This window comes from Lissotriton helveticus, chromosome 2_1, assembly GCF_964261635.1.
Source record: "Lissotriton helveticus chromosome 2_1, aLisHel1.1, whole genome shotgun sequence".
Classification (NCBI taxonomy): domain Eukaryota; kingdom Metazoa; phylum Chordata; class Amphibia; order Caudata; family Salamandridae; genus Lissotriton; species Lissotriton helveticus.
Window position 1 is genome coordinate 1,337,879,679 of NC_136059.1, and position 19,248 is coordinate 1,337,898,926.

Genomic DNA, 19,248 nt, shown 5'->3' on the forward strand with positions numbered 1-19,248 from the left:
AGAATAGGTCAGGAGTCCTGGTGTTGAGCCCCGGGCATGGGCTCATCTACATCAACACGTGGTGAGCGCGTTGCAACTGTATTTCAGGAGCCCGAGAAGGGGGCTCCCACTCTGCTTGTAAACAAGCTCAGTGGCAAACCGGAAGTCAGGCAGAAGGACACCTGACCATAGGCGGGGCTCTCATGAGGGCAAGGAGAGCCCCACCTGTTCCCCAAGCCTATGTGTGGGCTGTGCCTCGAGGCTGTGTCTGCCCATGGCGCCACGATCCTAACAACCAGAAGTGGGCTCCTGTGGCCATTGCAGTGAGAAATAGCCGCAACGTGAATCAAAAGTCAGGCAGAGCCTGACTGTCTGCGGCATCGGCTGGCAGGAGGGACGGAGACTCAAAGGCTTAAGGCCGCTGGAGGAAAGGAAGCCAGCTGTATTGGTGCCTGGCGGTGGGTAGAGCTCCCCATGCAGATTGGAGCCCTGCAACTGAAGACGGAGCCTTGCAGGTTCGCTGAACACAGAGGAACGCCCGGAGCCTCGCGGGCTCCCTGCTGATGTGTTCTCCCTGTTCCCGGATGTTACCTGCCACGGAGGGAAGCCCCGGTGAGTGGGGCTCGAAAGGCACACTGTTGGTGCCTATTTTGTTTATACAGCTGCACCGCCAGGTCGCGAGCAGCTGCGACCTGGAGCACACATGGTTGGGGACGACAAGGCTGAGTTGCCCTCCCGCCCCATGTGAGGATTGTGCCCGTATCTAAGGGCTGCATTGGCAGCCAGGAAAGCCCTGACGTTGGGACAAAGAGCATTGCGGGGGAGCCCAAGATGAGCTCCCGAAGGTTAAGGCCAGACGGCCTGGAGATCGTCTCTATGTTTTGTTTGGGCATAGGGCCCTGAGGTGATGTGTGCACCTTATTAGTGTTACTGTGGTGCACTGGTAATTGAGGAGGTATGCATAATGTGTTTAGACAAAGTTCAGTGTTTACCAGTAGTTACTGGTTGTTTATTACTTGTAGGTTCTAATGGTTATGACAGTGGCCCACTTGGCCCTGTAATGTATATAATCCCTTGTAAAGTGGTACCTAGTGCCAGGTGGCACAGTTTATATATGTGATTATGCTATAATGTGTTTTAAGAGTAATACAAAGGCTATTTTTATAGAACTTTGTGTGGAGTTTCTTTTGTGGTGTGCCTAGTGTGTCGCTGCAGTGTGAGTGTGTAGTGCAAACGCGTTACACATTGCCTCTGGGATAGGCCTGACTGCTCGTGCCAAGCTACCAAGGGGGTGAGCAGGGGTTATCTTCAGTGTGTAACTCCCTTGCCCTGACTAGAGTAGTGGTTTCTGCCTGGCTCAGGCGCTTGCCCTAGCTAACCAGAAATCCCATTTCTAACAAGATGGATTAAAGAATGAGTGAGCTGAATAATCAATTTCTGACTTCAGAATAACACATGAATGGAACACGTTGTCTTGATGCGGGTCTCCTGCCACCAGCCCCTGTGCACTGTTCACATTAGGCCTGCTCCTCCCTGACCTAGACATTGCTGCAAGTCATGGTGGAGCGAGTCAATTCCGGTGTTCTTTTCAGTATTGTGAACTGAATGCATGGACGGGTCACCCCACACCCCCTCCTGTGCTCTATTCTGAAAAAGGTGCAGGGAGGGGTGCCAAGATGGCACCTGCTATTGTTTTTTTATGTTTATTCCCCCCTCTCTTTCCTCTTAGGCAGGGTGAGGGGAGAAGGAAGTACATTATCCCTCCTCACTCCTGGGTAAGAGGGTGGGGTTACAAACCCCATTCCCTCTGCACTTCATCAGTGTGGGTGGAGCAGGAGGAAAATTCTCCCCTTTGCACCCCTGGGTAAGGTGAGAGGGATAGCACAAACTACACATGATTTGATTATTTCTACAACCTCCCACCATGGGTCAAGCCACTGAAAGTAGACAGAGCACATGGGTTAATTAAGACACAACACCAGGAAGGAAGGAAGGGCAACAGTGAGTCAGAACAGCGTTCTGGTTAATAATCCATTTGAGGAATGCTTGAATTAATCTCAGCCACTGGTAATTACTGGGGTTGTATCCTAGATTATTGTTTTTCCCACCAAGCCACCTCAGGAAGGAACTAGCCATGTGCAAGTCAGCCTTGGTCCTGTTCTAATGGCAAAAGTCTAGTTCAAACTACTAGAGCAGGTCCCCACAGAAGAGGAACACCATAAACCCCAGACTGGTATCAGACTAGTTAGGCATCTTCAGTAAGGTATAGATTGAGCCTTGTGGAACAGTAAACACTGTACCCACATCTGGGCACATCCAAGTCACACTGAGGAAAACATAAAATGCTGGATGGAATGCTTGAATTAATCGGGTATCTTGTGCAGCTCCCACCAGGTTCGGTTACCCAGAATCTCTTGCAAGCCTCAACGTTTGTCTAAAAAGACACATTTTCCTCAAATTTCTGTGATGCAAAGTTTTGGAATCTGTAGAGAGCCACAAACTTCATCCCACGTCCCAACCAACATTCCCCCAAATCTCACGATATAAACAGTACCTTACTTGTGTGGGTAGACATAGTGCCTGCAACCGGAAATGGCCCAAAAAACAACGTGGACACATCACATTTTCCCACTGATAACTGACCCTTTCTTTGCAATGTGTCTAGCTGTGGATTTTAGACCTCAGCTCAGCCGACATCTACAAAAACCTAGCAAACTGTACATTTTTAAAAACTAAACACCGAGAGGTAACCGGGTGGGCTGACTTACATGCCTCTCACCAAGTTTTATTATCCAGAATCCCTTGCAAACCTCAAACTTTGACTACGAAAACACATTTTCCTCACATTTCTGTGATGGAAAGTTCTAGAATCTATGAGGAGCCACAAAGTTTCATTCCCCAAGTTTCCCAATAAAAATGCTACCTCACTTGTGTGGGTAGGCCTACTGTTCACAACAGGAAATGGCTGAAAACATATTGTGGAGACATCAAAATTATCTATCACAAAACATCCTGGTTCTGCAAGGGGGTAACTTGCTCGGCAGCCATCTAGGGAAACTGTTAGACCTGATACTCTTCAGGTAGTGTTTCCCTAAACGTTTTGCTTTTTCCTCCCGGATGTTGCTGATTCTATTGTAGTGACCTTAGGGCTCTTTCCTACTGCAAATGAAGTGTGAAAGTGTGTGTGCCCTTCCTACACATGTTAGGAAGTGGTGCTTACCTGATGGTTCTAAACATAGGTCAGGACTACCGTTGCGGGCAGGTGTGCACACTTGCACCAATGATGTGCTTAAACATGTGTCCAGCCTGCCATTGCAGGTCTGTGTGTGCGCCATTGCACTTCTACTCAGGCTGGGTTTTCTAAATCACTAGCCATCCTGAGAGGACCTTTCACTACCACTACAGCACCTCGAGGGTACATCTAAAGGGGTGAGGCGAGTGGTGGGTGAAAGGCAGGGCAGGTACACACGTGTGTTCTCTGCCCAGGTAGTGAAGGATACCCATATGCGTTTGAGGTTTGCTCTTCCCGTAGGCTAACATGGAGAAAGGGTTTAAATAACTTCAGCCTGCAATAGTGGATTGCAGTGGAGCAGCCTCATAATGTTTTCTATCATTAGAGTCGCAATGACAACCCCTTTCCAGTGGTAAAAGTGGTTTTGTAATGACCAGCGTAGAAATGTCATTTCTAGAACATGGGCATTTCTCTGCTCTAAAACTCTGTGTGTGCCTTTGTGCGTGGCTCCAGTCTGCACTGGAGGCTGAGGGAGCACATCTGGGCATTCCCCAGTGACAGCTATAAAACAATGGGCATGCAACTGGAATGACAGACCTCTGCCACATGAAGGCCTGGAGGATAGATTGGAGGAAGAGGTTTTGACACCTGGCCTCTGAAGCCAGATCATGACCCCACTAAAAATTAATATGTGCATTCCACGGCTTTATGGCAGACTGGATTGAAATATGGGGGAGACATCTGTGGTTCAAAGGGAAACCTTTGAACCAGCCCCAACTTCAAAGGCACACTACAGTATAACTACTGGTGCCATACTTCAGCAGGGCAGAGATACACTTGTCAGGACATGAAACCAGAGAACCTGGAACTGTTCAGTTCAAATAAATTTATTCGATTGTAAAGATTACAATCATAAAAGTACATATCATCGACAAACAATAAAAACGATCCGGATAATTCATTTTGACAAGTAAGAAGTCCAATACACAGTAAAAGGTAAAAAAGAGAAAGCAGCGGGCAACATGAGCATTAACATTATTAAAAGTACATTAAAAACATAAATAGATTCGTTATAAAAATTAAAAGTATCTAGAGCATTAGCAGCATAAATATCCATCCATACTTTTCCTAAAGGTAATGGCTGATTTTAAAAAGTTACAGACAAATAAAGTGCAATCACAATTCAGCAATTGAAGATAGTAAAGTGCGGGTTTGATTTGAGTAAAGTTCAATTTTTTAAGGCATGGTTTAAGATATAATTTCCGTGGTAAAGTGTAGTAAGGGCAAGTAAATAAAAAGTGTGCCAAGTCTTGCGGAGACTTCCCGTCGCAGCCGCAAGTTGGCAACTTCTCACCCCGATGTGCCCCGCTTGGGACCGCCAGTAAGAGATGAAATAGGTCGAAGCGAAACCTTGTTAACAGAAAACGTTCGTAGCCAGTCATATGCCATGACAAGTAGGGTTCCATTTGTGGACAGGTTTTGAGTAGTAAGGGTTTCCTAACACTGTCCTTCTGTAGCTCAACCTCTTCCCTGTCTAAGCATCTTAGTATTAACATAGCATTTTTTACAAATATAACATCGGGTTTCGTAATCAAATTGGGGGCAAAGAACAAATCAGACCGGCCAATTGCCGTCAAACAGTCCTTTATATACTTCAACCACGGAACTTGAAACCTCCCATCAAGTGTTAAGGCTTCTTTTAACAAAGCTTGGGTGAGAGGTATATCTTTATTAAGCCAACAATTCAACCAGCACAGTACCGGGTTCAATGCAATTCTGTCACTTAAATAGGGGACACCCAGCTCCTCATGTGTCGAGAAATTCCCAGTGCCCCTTGGTAGCCTCAGTATCTTTTTCAAAACATTATTTTCTGTAACCTCTAGGTCCTTTATCTTACAGTAGCCCCAAAGCTCGCTTCCATAGCTGGTGACAGCAACACTTTTTGCCTGGTATAATTTGAGCAGGGCGGCCGTTGGACAATTTCCGATTTTTTTCGCAAAGCCAAGAATGGCCGCATTTACACGTGTTGCCTCACCCTTCTTTTTGATGACTGCGGGACCCCAGGATAATTTGTGATCTAAGAGGACTCCAAGGTATGAAAAGGTGTTGGTGGTAGGGATTTTCTCCCCATTTATACAAAAAGAATTAGTTTTCCGTATACCCTGACCTATTTTCATAACGTAGGACTTAGAGTTATTTATACTTAATCCACGGGACTCCATGAACTTAAAGAAGGAATTTAGTAGTTTCTGAAGGCCATTTGCTGTTCTAGAAATGAGTACAGCATCATCTGCATAAAGCAGCACAGGAACCCCTTTGCGCTCTACAAAGGGGTAGTCTGCTTCAATTTTTAGAAGAAATTCCTCCAATTCGTTGATATACAAATTGAAGAGGAATGGAGCCAGGATGCACCCCTGTCGTACACCCCGATTTATTCTAAATTTGCCCGTTACTTTTAGGTCTTGGAAGTAACGGACATTGGCTCTTGTGTCCGAATGCAGATCGGCCAAAAAGTTAACAAGATTCCTCTCTACGCCCATTTTTATCAGGGTAGCCCATAGTGTGCCTCTGTCCACGCAGTCAAAGGCGGACGATAAGTCCATAAATGCCATATAGACTGTTCCTTCTTTGGCCAGGGTATACTTACTTAAAATCATGTACAGGTTCAGACACTGTGTAATTGTCGAATGGCCAGGTCTGAATCCGTATTGTATGGATGATAAAATATTATTTTCTTTAGCCCATGTAGATAACCTGTTCAGGATTATTCCTCCTACCACTTTGGCTACTGAATTTATTAGGGATATCGGCCTGTAACATAATGGGCTACTACGGTCGCCCTTTTTAAAAACAGGGACTATGGTCGATAACCCCCACACATTTGGGCACCCCGAGATCACTGCTGCATTCACTACAGCAGTGAGGACGGGAGCCCAGAAGGAAATACTTGACTTAAAGAGGTCCGGGGGTAAACCATCCGGGCCCGGGGCCTTATTGCTAGTTAGTCCCTGGATACCCCTTTCAATCTCGTTAACTGAAAAGCTCAAAAAATTATCGGATGGAGTTACAAAGACATTTTCTTCCCGTTGCTTATGACTTTTAAAAATTGTGCTAAAATGGGACACCCACTCCTCCTCAGAGATGTTAGTACCAAGGGCTGTATCATTAGGATTATCAAACAAAGGTTTGTTGATAATTTGCCAGAACTTACTGCTGTTCCCCAACACTGAGGGGTCAAGGAGAGACTCTATAGTGTTGGCCTTAATTTCTTTTTTCCTAGCGGCTAATGCCTTCTTGTGTATCGATCGGAGATTCCTTATTTGATCATAGTCTCTGGGTTTGATTTTTAGAGCATTCTTCAAATCTCTGCTTGCCTTTGAACAATTATGGTCAAACCATTTGGAGTTATTATCACATTGTCCTTTTGTTGGTGCTGTTAGCATAGGGCCAATTTTTAAAACTAACGCCTCAAACCCAGACAAGATGTTCTCAGGAGGTGAGTATGAAGATATACATGGTAACAATTCCTCCTCACAAACTTTATTTATTTTAGAGTAAACATTTTCTTGGTTTACCATTGTCCATTTTATACGACGTCTGCCATTTATACAGCTCATCGTTCCCCGATCAATGCGGGGCATGCGTTGTTTGAATAAAGTCCCACACAGTTTGATAGTTAGGGGATTGTGATCACTATGAGCGCTCGAAAGAATGGTGAAATTCGAGACCCAAGTTACGAGATCTGGGGAAACCAGTATATAGTCTATAAAAGATCCCTGACCAGGTCCTTTAAAAGTTGTAACATCATAGACCTTTGTTTCAGGAACCATAGACATGGCTACAATTAAATTGTTTTCGTTCACTAGATCGTTTAAGTTCTTGCCTCCCCTGGTATGGGCGAAATGGAAACCTTCTATATTATTACATCCCAAAGAACCCATTGGGGTGAGGCCTGGATTACCACATGGGTGTACATTAAAATCACCTGCAATCAACAACTTCCGTGACACAATGCATGCAATTTCTCTCAATTTCTCTGTTAAGGACACAATATTACATCACCATTACCGTTAGCATTGTAAAAATTAATCAGGGTCAAAACACTTCTGCCGCTCTTTAGTTCAAGAATCTGAATGTTCCGATTGGCATTATAACAGTTACTTATTTTGCAACACAGACCTAGATTGATGAAGATGGCCAAACCCCCCTTTGCTCTACCCCTGGTTGATGCAGCTGCAGGTATAACAAAGCTTCGGAAGCCCTCAATATGGACATTTTTATCCTCCATCCATGTCTCTTGAAGGCATATAATTGTGTATTTTTTAACAGATATTAACCAAGCGGGATCACGTAATTTATCGGCCAAGCCGGCTATGTTCCAAGAAACTAGGCTTAAACTACAGTCACCAGATACTGTTTCTATGACAGTTTTTCTGTTAACTGGAGTTATCATTGGATTGGCTGTATCTATGTTCATCGCCCCCAAGTTCACAGTGCTGGCCAGGTCTGGTTCTAGGTTGGCCAAGGGGGGGTTATGAGCCTCAGGCAAGACAGGAAGTTTATTGTTATTGGGTGGATTGACCATGGCTGGCAATAGCTTACTGGGGTTGTCTAGCTTTGACATCAAAGGGGGGGCTACTATGGCTTGTTTGTATGCCTCTCCTTGTTCATGGTTAGGTTCTGTGAAATCAGATTCTGCGAATTCGCAGGCAATAATATAGATGGACCAGCCTGTAGTCAGTCAACCCCCTCCAGATCACTTTGGTTATAAAAAGCATCAAACCTGTTAGTGACGGGTACATTATAATAGATTTTTGGATCTATGAATTGGGGGTGTTCTTGATGATAATACGTCCCCTGGGCAACCTCCCAGTTCTCTGGATAAGTACCTGCGTATCTAACCTCTCTGGGTTCCCAGGATGTATTCCTTCTTTGCTGATGCTGCTCCTTTGCGATATAGTGGCCTTGATTTCTAGGTGTTATCCCACTGTAATGTTGGTGAAAGTTATCTGGGGCTCTTACATGTTCAGCGGTAGAGAAAGAATGCACCGATGTTGGAGGATGGTTATTCGGGGGGTAAAAATAACTCAGATCCATAGTGCGGATCAGGCTGCTAATGGAACTGTCCTTCCAGTCCGTTATAAACTTTGCCGTACGGCCATCCTTGAAGTTAACTACAACACAATCACCCTCGGTGGATTTAAATCTATTTCCCACCCAATCCACTCTTCTGACATTTGTTATTTTACCACTGAGATATGGGGGAATTGGTCTATGAGCAGTTAGCCAATGGCTCACTTTGTTTTTCAGTTCACCATAGCTTTCTGTTTTACCTGTCTCGAGTTGTGGTACCCCAATCATTATTATGGTGTACCGATGAGAGTCAGGTGGGAGGTGAATATGAGTAGTTTTTTTTAGTTTTATTGTTGTGGGTATTTGATTAGGACGTGTATCAGAAGCAGTGTTTTGTATGGTTATTGGCCTTTGTGGCTCAGTTTGGCCACCGCTAGGCTCAGAGGATATATCTTCCGCAGCCCATTCACTCTCATCGGTGTCAGGAGTATAGCTCTCGGGTGAGGAATCCAGGGGTTGTGCTGTATCTATGTTATTATTGGCTTGTGGTGGTGATAAAGTGTTTTGCACTGAAGTATTTACAGGTAAAAAAGGTGTCAAAACAGAGCTACTACTTTGGGCAATAGAATTGGTTTGTGTCCTCTGAATCTTTATTTGTTTAAGATTACTTTTAGGAGGTGTGGAGCTTTCCTTTAGTTTAGACACGGAAAGGATCTTCAAAATACTAGAGGTATCCTTTCTTTGTTGTTTTTCAAATTTCGCTAAGGTTTGCTCTATGCAGGTGATTTTATCACACAAAGGTTGTAGTAAAGATTTAAACAGTTCTTCCAGGTCAGTTGGTATTTTATTGTCCACTACACTATATTTTTCAGTCTGGCTTGATTGCACTGAGTAAGTCTTAATGTGATCTACCTGTATGTCGTTTAATGTACTTGTATTCTTAGTGGCAAGTATAGAAGTAAGATTTCGTGTGGCATTAGGTGCTTTGGCCAACCTGAAATTTAACCAGACATCCTTAGCCGATGGCTTGTGGAGACCTAATGGTCTATAAATTGTCCTTACTATAGATTTAGTTTTTGCATGTTTCTTTTGTTGGCGCTTTCTCTTATTTGGGGATAGTGTTTTGTCAACAGATATTACATTGACATTTGGTGAGCCTTCAACACAAGTACCCCCTTGTAAGCTTGAAGTGGATATTCCGGGTTGAGGAGAACAATCAATGCCCCCCAAATTGGAAACAAGTAAGGGGCTTTGTTCTAGGCTGTTTACAATTATAGGAGATGACATTTGAACGGTTTTCTTACTGCTTTTTTGACCACTTGGCAACCCTGTAAAAGACTGCATTAGGAGAGATTCCTCCTGATTGAATGAAGAGTCCGTGATGTTATTGATTGCGGTGGAGTTTGCAGTAGTGTGCTGTGATAAGTTGGGAAAACATAAATCCGGGGTTAATGAAAGACGCCTCTCCGTATTTTGGATAGCATCTGCAACTACTCCAATAGTTTTTTGTAACATTAGGTCTATAGCAGTTAGTGTCGGCAAGGGTGTGGATGGTATGGTCTTGTTTCTGGTGGATGATCTTGTGGCCACAGGAGTCTTTCTTACTTTAGTCATTTTAAAAGAATAATCCGTATTTAAATTAGTATATATATGTTTTAGCTACTAAAACGGTTAATAAAGCGGAAAACCGAAAAACAAAAGAGGATCTCAGTCACCTTGATCCAGGGGGTGGTGCAGCGTTAGGGGGGTGGCCCGTCCCATCTCCTTTGGTCCCCTGAGGGCCACAGAGGGCCCGCCCTTTGCCCGGGCTTCGCCCCGGGCACTCCCGCGCGCTCCCGCGACGCGGGGGTGACGCTACCTTTATGCGCCGCCTGGCGCAATGGGAGGGAGTCTGGTGCCGCAAGGCCTGCTGGGGGGTGTAGTTTTGGTGTCCCCCTCCACTCGGCGGCCGCGGTCCTTGCTCGGTTGCGGCAGCGGGAGGGGAACGCTGCAGGCAGCAGGCAGGCTTTACTTGGTCAGCACTCCTTCCTCTTCGTGGCAATCCTTTAGGCGCTCTGGCTCTGGCGCTACAACAAACAGTTCTCCGCGTCACCCGCTCTGCCGGGGTGACGCTACCTTTATGCGCCGCCTGGCGCAATGGGAGGGAGTCTGGTGCCTCAAGGAAAGCTGGGGGGTGTAGTTTTGGTGTCCCCCTCCGCTCGGCGGCCGCGGTTCTTGCTCGGTTGCGGCAGCGGGAGGGGAACGCTGCAGGCAGCAGGCAGGCTTTACTTGGTCAGCACTCCTTCTTCTTCGTGGCAATCCTTTAGGCGCTCGGGCTCTGGCGCTACAACAAACAGTTCTCCGCGTCCTGGAACTGAGTGGTGTAGACTGCCAGAGGAATCTGTTGTGTGCAAGGAGGATTACTGCCTTTGAAAAGGACCGTGTTCCCTTCCTGAATAGTGGCTGGCCTGGGCTGACCACCTGCTGCTTTGTGGCATCCTGAAGTGTGCTCTCCAATGGCTTGTTGGCGTGCCCCTTCTTCTTTCGAAGGTCTCAGGGTCATCAAAGATTTCCTATGAGGGACCCACACAGCCTACTTGTAACATGTGGAGAGGGGTGCCCTCTCAAGTGCCCACATCTTCTGCTGGTTCCCAACTGGTAGTGCTGCGTGAGCATGGAACTAAAAATTGTGCCTGGTGACCGGATTGCCTTGTGCAGAGCCCCAGACGTCTTACCCACATCTAAGGCATGAGGTCCCTGCATCGTGGGGACCTCAGCACACATAAGTCTTATTGGTGGGGATTGGATTTAATGGTTAGGAAATCCAGCGTGGCCCGATTCATTGATTGTGCAGCATCTTTCTCATGCGACACGCCGACTGCATGCTCATTGGGCACGGTGTCCGATTCACAGGTTGCAACCCTCAGAGGTGTGAGTGCAACAACAATAGTGCCTCATTCTACCTTAAGAAGCATTGCTAAACCTGTGCCTGTATGTGTGACTGGAAAGGCCTGGTGTGCATACCGGACGTTGTGCCTCATTTCCAGGAAGGTACGGAACTTGCAACTCTTCATTGTGTGTGACCAGACTTGGCTGGTGCGACCCATATCAATGGGCAATGAACGCTGTGCTTCATTTCTAAGGAGGTAGAGACTTTGCAACTCTTCATTGTGTGTGACCTCGTTCGGCCTGGTGCAACCTGAATCAACCCACACTGGACGTTTGTGCCCGTATTGCCTGAGTGCGACTCTGATTGACATGTATCTGATGGGGGGCCTCCTCCTTTCAAAATGCTCCCCTGCCTCATTCCCCATTCGTCGATTTTTCCCTTTTGGCCCTCAGTGTGATGGACCAACTGCCCTCTCCTCACCCGGTCCCGGACGACATAGTGTTGCCAGGTAGTATTGCCCAGCTTGGGCTTGGGTGGTGAGAGTAATTGACTGGGCTGGAGGAACACTTCTGAGAAAGATTGGAAGTGGGTCAAGAGACTGTGTGACCCCCCTGTGCTTTGCAGAACTGGGCTGGCTGGTCCCAGAGGGCCCTTGTGGAACCCTTTTGAGGACCAACTATTGCCCTCAGCCTACTTCTGCTCCTCATCCTGTGGGTGAACCTCTTGAGTTGCTGCCAAACCACCCTTTGATGACTGCCTACGGGAAACAACCGTTTCAACGCAACTTTTATCACAAACTACTTTTACAACGCATTTTTTACAACGCAGGATCCTTTACAACGAATGTCTTTACAACGCATGATATTACATCGCAGATGCCTTTACAACGCATGCCATTACAACGTAAGTAAAGGTAAGTATATAATTATAATAAAAATGTTATTTAATTATTATTTATTTTTTAAATAATTAAATATTAATTATTTAATATATTAAAAAAAATATCATTTATTAAAAAAATTAATTTAAGTAATTTTATTATTAATTAAAAAATTTACACCTACACTATCCAGCACTTACCCTGCTATTACACCCCCCGAGTTAGAATAGTATTTTTTACCCCAACACTATCCAGCACTTACCCTACTATTACACCCCCCTGGAGTTAGAATAGTAATTTTTACCCCTACACTATCCAGCACTTACCCTACTATTTCACCCCCCTGGAGTTAGAATAGTCATTTTTACCCCTACACTATCCAGCACTTACCCTACTCTTACACCCCCCTGGAGTTAGAATAGTCATTTTTACCCCTACACTATCCAGCACTTACCCTACTATTACACCCCCCTGAAGTTAGAATAGTAATTTTTACCCCTACACTATCCAGCACTTACCCTACTATTACACCCCCCTGGAGTTAGAATAGTAATTTTTACCCCTACACTATCCAGCACTTACCCTACTATTTCACCCCCCTGGAGTTAGAATAGTAATTTTTACCCCTACACTATCCAGCACTTACCCTACTATTACACCCCCCTGGAGATAGAATAGTACTTTTTACCCCTACACTATCCAGCACTTACCCTACTATTTCACCCCCCTGGAGTTAGAATAGTAATTTTTACCCCTACACTATCCAGCACTTACCCTACTATTACACCCCCCTGGAGATAGAATAGTAATTTTTACCCCTACACTATCCAGCACTTACCCTACTATTTCACCCCCCTGGAGTTAGAATAGTAATTTTTACCCCTACACTATCCAGCACTTACCCTACTATTACACCCCCCTGGAGTTAGAATAGTAATTTTTACCCCTACACTATCCAGCACTTACCCTACTATTACACCCCCCTGGAGTTAGAATAGTAATTTTTACCCCTACACTATCCAGCACTTACCCTACTATTACACCCCCCTGGAGTTAGAATAGTAATTTTTACCCCTACACTATCCAGCACTTACCCTACTATTACACCCATTATTTTAAAAAACCTACATTATTTAAAAAAATTATATATATTTAAAGAAAATTGAAAATTAAAGTAAAATAAAAATTAAATTAAAATAAATTAAATTAATTTTAATTAATTACATTTTTAAATAATATTATATACTTACCTATACTTACGTTGTAATGGCATGCGTTGTAAAGGCATCTGCGATGTAATATCATGCGTTGTAAAGACATTCGTTGTAAAGGATCCTGCGTTGTAAAAATTGCGTTGTAAAGGTAGGCGTTGTAAAAGTATGCGTCGTAACGTCATACGTCCACTGCCTACTAATTAGTCCTGTGACCTATCCCCATCTGGTTCCCTGGGACCCTGACTAAGTGTGACTTTGGTCACATGCAGCCTAGTATCCAGGGAGAGGGCTCATTATCTTCCATCTGTGGGCATAGTACAGTCAGGGTGAGCTGGAAGGTGGAGGAGGCTTGGGCACCGGTGTCTGCAGTGTACTATCAATTAACCTACTGGGTATCAGTTGCACCGCATTAGGGTGCTGAGTGCGTATGTGTGTGAGCGTGTTCAGTACGGGCTTGTCTGGTACCAGTTGCACCGCATATCGGTGCGAACTGTGTGTGTGGGAGTGACAGTCTGCAGACCATCTGTGATTCACAATACTGGCCGGCGGTGTTGTTTTACATGTTGACTTCTTGCCAGAAGAACACTATGCTAGACACTGGTTTAACACGAGCGGCCTCGGCCAGTGGTGCTGCTAAAACGTGCCATAATTCTTTCTATGCACATATTTCTAATATTATTGTGACTCGCGGTGCACCTTCTAACTGTGTGCTATTGAATTATAAGAATTGTTATGGTAGTCCTGGGGTTGACAACGTGTTACACCGCATAAGGTTGTTGGAGGGTGGTTAGAAGAGGATCTGTCCCTAGTGTGCATATTATTGATGTCATTTTAACACGGTTGAGCCTAGTACTGCTAATAATATTTCCAAGTGTGATTTATGCCCCGAAATAAATTATGTTCCTGTTATGTTGACTATTGTGTCTATTGAAAATAAACATTTACAAAGCTGAGTCAATAAAAACGCATAAAAAAACTGCACTTATTAACACGCTTTGGAGCCCCTTCAATATTTACACATTTTTGGCCCTTCCCTGTCGCAAACACTTGGCCCACCTTCACATGTGAGATATAATTTTATCGGGAGACCGAGGGGAATGCTGGGTGGTAGGATATCTGTGCCGGTAGGGTCATCCCACACATAAATGTGAGGAAAATATGATTTTTTAGCTAAATTTGAGGTTTACAGGGGATTCAGGTTAAGAAAATGATGGGGGACCCTCACGAGCCACACCTCCCTGGACTCCATCAGGTGTGTAGTTTTCAGAAATGCCTGGGTTTGGTAGATTCCCCTAGATGGTCGCCAAGGCCCAGGCCAAAATCGCAGGTGACCCCCTTGCAAAACCAGGTCTTTTTGTGATAGATAGGATGACCCGCATTTCTGGTCCTCGGCTCGGCCGCCATCTAGGAAAACCCATTAAACACAGACGCTTCTGAAAGATAGTCCCCTGGGGTAGTCCAGGGAGGTGTGACTTGAGTGGATTCCCCAATGTTTTCTTATCCAGAATCCCCTCCATACCTCCAATCTAGCTAAAAATCACATTTTCCTCACATTTCTCTGTGGGGAAGTTGTGGGATCACTGCACCAACACAAATGTCCTACTGCTCAGCATTCCCTTCCATCTTTTGATAAAATAATACCTCACTTATGCGGGTAGGCCAAGTGCCTGAGACAGGTTAGTCCCAAAAATGTGTAGAGATTGGGGTAACCAAAGCAGGTCTAAAAGGGCAGTTTTTTATACATTTTTAGGCTGACTATGCTTTGGGCACCCACACAAGTGAGCTATCAATTTTATGCTGAGAATGAGGGGAACGCTTAGTTGTAGGAAATTTGTGGCAGTGCAGTGATCCTACAACTTTCTCACACAGAAACGTGAGGTAAATGTGACGTTTTAGCTAAATTAGAGATTTGCAGAGGATTCTGGGTAAGAAAATGATGGAGGATCCACGCAATCAAAACCGCCAGGCAAGAGACAGTCCACGCACACCACCAGCCAAGCGCCATCCATGCACACTGCCAGCCAAGCACCATCCACGCACACTGCCAGCCAAGTGCCATCCACACACACTAGCAGCAAAGCTCCAGTTCATGCATACCGCCAGCCAAGGACCAGTCCACGCACACTGCCAAGCAAGCACCAATCTACACACACCACCACCAATCGCTAGTCTACAAACACCGCAAGCCAAGCGCAAGTCCACACACACCACCAGCAAATGCCAGTATACACACATCCAGCCAAACACCAGTACACACAGCTATTGTCTACAAATGTCCACCATGGATCCAGAAAGACTGTGCCAATTGTTGTTGTGAGGGGTGGGGCATCTGTAGGACCATTCTAGGTAGCCCCCACCCCTACACTAAGAAACAAAATAGTCCCTGGGGCCTAGTTGGCTCCCCCCCCCCCCCGGGGCAGATTTGGGGCTATTTCACCCCTATGCCCATGGGGGGCAGAAAGACTGTGCTAATTTTTGGGGGAGTGTGAGGGCATTCGCATGCCCATTGTGGGCAACCCCAACCCTCTTTTATAAAAAAAAAAATCCTTCTTGTCTAATAGGCTTATTTCCCCACGGGGGGCAGACCGAGGGTAATCACCTCCATCTGCCCCACGGGAGGGACTGTCTCAATGGTGTTTGGGGGTGGCATTGGCATGCCTATTGGGAAGCCTGTACCCTACATATTAAACAAGCATTGGCATAGCCAATAGGTCTCGCCTTTGGGACCTTATCAGTGTTTAGCCATGCAACAGATGATGTTGTTGCACTAAAGATATTGTGCTGCATAACTAAATACTTATAAGGTCCCAAAGGTGAGACCTATTGGCTATGCCAATGCTTGTTTTTAATTATATGCCCTGTACCAAGTAAGCACCAAAGCAGTAACGGCGGGGAAAAAAACAAGTCATCACTTCTAACACCAGTTGTGTCACCTGTTCCCAAAAGGAACACATCCGCGTGCCCACCCACACCATGTGAAGGAAGCCAGCTTCATCTGACCTGCACCTCAGGCATGTGTTAGGGGCTCAGGCGGAAAACTCCTGCTGATCCCTTGTGGTGTGAGATATGCATAGTGCAGGTATTGGAACTGAATGAGGTGAAACCGCAATTTTCGAGTTATCTGTTGACCGATTGCAGGCATTGGTCCCACTCTTTATCTGTGATATCAGTCCCAACTGTAAATTTGCAACAATCCAGTAGCTTTGCATGTTCCCCAGCCAGTCTGCCCTGTAAAGTGGGGTATAGGTGTGTAATGGCCTTTGTGGTATTCCACCCCTCCTCCCTTTCAAACCTGCACAGAATCCCTCTTCAGTCACCACTTTCGCCCAGGTTGTGACTACCGCTTCTTCCCAGTTTTGGACTCGATGCACTGCCCTCAAGCTTGCACATTCCGGTATGGCCAAGAGCAGAAGACTGGGAGCATAGAGCATACGATGCTACCAGTCACCTGCGAAGCGCTTCCAGATATAGGACAACATTCAAAGAGCCTGTGCAACAATGGTCTTCCTGCAAGCTCATCTAAAATGCCTACATATTCAAGGGACGTCGCTGCTACAAGCCACCGCATTTAACACTGCATTTGTGCTGCATCATAATATTGTTCGTAATCATGGGCACAGAAGCCTCCTTCGTCCAAGTTTCACTCTAGCACGTCTTGCGGGTCATAGTACACCTGTACTCTTAAAAATGTAATGGAGTCAAACTGCCAAACGTGCACACGTTGCATTCAAAGCAATGCAATGCGTGCACGTTTTTGGCAGCAAAGCTGAAGCGATTGCTAACGGTATTTTCCTAAGCAGCGCATGCATGCTGCATACGCGAGACCTAAACAATTATCCCTGGTGCTTAGTGGGCTTTCTACCTCCTAGCCGGGGTAGAAAGACCGAATTTGTTCCAAAGAAGGTTGGGGGGAGCAAAGGCCCTAGTCTAGTGGGCTTTCTGCTCCCCTGGGGGGAAGATCGTGCGATAGTGCCCCCATATGTTCCTGAGGGGGGCAGAAAGACTGAGTACATTTTATTTTGGGGGTGGTGGGGACATTGGCATGCCCATTCTGAGCAGCCCCCACCCCTACCCAAAGAAAACAACAGTCCATGGTGCTTAGTGAGATTTCTGCCCTGCCTTGGGGGACAGATTGGGGACTATTGCCTCCATATGCTTCCCAGGGGGGCAGAAGATCTGTTCCAATTTTTCTGGGGGGGGAGTGGGGGCATTGGCATGCCAATTCTGGGCAGCTCTTAAACCTACACTAAGAAAAAAATATTCTTGGGTGCCTAGTGGGATTTCTGCCCAGGGGGGGTAGATTGGGGGCTATTGCCCCCATATACCCCCAGGTGGGTGGCAGAAAGACTGTGCCCATTTTTTGGGGGGCTGGGGGCATTAGCATGCCCATTCTGGGCAACCTCCTCCCCTAAACAAAAAAAAAGTCCCTGGTGCCTAGCGGCCTTTCTGCTCCCGAAGGGAAGGGTGGCATATCAGTGGTTGATGCCCATATCTGCCCCCGGTGGATAGACTGTGCCTATTTTATTTTGGGTAGCAGTGGGTGCATCAGCATGCCCAATTTAGGCAACTCTCACTGCTACCCAAAGAAAACAATAGTCCCTTGTGCCTAGTGGTCTTTCTGCCCCAACTCCCCCCTCCCGGGGGGCAGATCGGAGGCTATTGTCCCCATTTGCTTGCCAGGGAGGCAGAAAGACTGTGTCAATTGTTTTGGGAGGTCAGGTATTGGCATGCCCATTATGGGCAGCCTCCACCCCTGCACTACCCCTACACAAAGAACAAAAATAGTCCCTGGTGCCAGTGGGCTTTCTGCCCCCCCCCCCCAAGTGAGAAAGATTTGGGGCTATTTCCGCCATATGCTCATGGGGGGCAGAAAGACTTCAGTCCCCATTTATTTGGGGTGAAGGCATGGCCAATGCCATTTTGAGCAGCCCCTACCCCCCTTATTAAAACAATATTAATCCCTGGTGTATAGTGGGCTCTCTGCCCCTCTGAGAGGCTGATCTAGGGTAGTAAACTGCATTTGGAAGAAAGACTGTCTCATTTGTGTTTGGGGGTGGCCATGGCATGCCCATATTGGGCAGCCAACTCCCCTACATATTAAAAAAAGTAATCCCTGGTGTCTAGTGGGCTTTCTGTCCCCCTGGAGGCAGATTGGGGGATAGTGCCCCCATATGCCCCCCAGGAGGGGCAAAATGACTTTTGTCCCAATTTATTTTGGGTGAGGGCATGGTCCTGCCCATTATAGGCAAGCCCCAGCCCTCTTTGATAAAAATAACATTTAAAAAAATGTCCTGTGTCCAGTGGGCATTCTTCCCCAAGGGCAGATAGGGGGTAATAACCTCCATATGCCCCCTAGGGGGCGCAGAAAGACTGTCCCATTGGTGTTTGGGGTGGGGCATTGGCATGCTCAATTTAGGCAGCCCCAACCTCTACATATTAAAAAAATCCCTGCAGCCTAGTGGGCTTTCTATCCCCCAGGCGGGGTAGAAAGATCGAATTTGTTCCAAAGAATGTTGTGGGGAGTAAAGGCCATAGCCCAAGCGGCCACTCCCCCCCACCCTGGTGTCTAGTGGTGGATCTCTGCTGCAGGGATCCAGTAGGGAAGGGTCCCATTGGAAAGGGGAGCTTTTTCCCCTTTCCAATGATACCTCTCCCGTTTGATTTGGTGCTTGGGGGAAGAGATAGTGCTGCAAGCACTGAAGCAGTGAAAGTGAAATGAGCTGATTGGCTCCTTTCACTTTCACTTTTACTGTAATGACATCAGCACGCCCTGCGCGCCGATCATCATTTGGCTGATTTTTTTTTTAAATGGCTCAGCTCCTGAGGCTGAAAAACAAAAAAGGAAATCCCTCAGCTGTGAACAGCAGAGGGATTTCCTGGTTGTGTGCAAAGGACGGAACAGTTCCCTCCTCAGCACACGACCAACATGACTGAGGACGGAACCGTGCCATCCTCAGCAAGGAACTGGTTAAAACTATTGCACCTCCTAAACTAATTCTTT

The 19,248-nt window shown here is 46.2% G+C and overlaps 1 protein-coding gene across 3 annotated transcripts in view; it reads right to left on the reverse strand.

The window, feature by feature from the left end:
• The window catches only part of LOC144818641 (UDP-glucuronosyltransferase 2A2-like), a 370,404-nt gene that overhangs the window by 17,582 nt on the left and 333,574 nt on the right, over nucleotides 1-19,248 (reverse strand). The window lies entirely within an intron of this gene.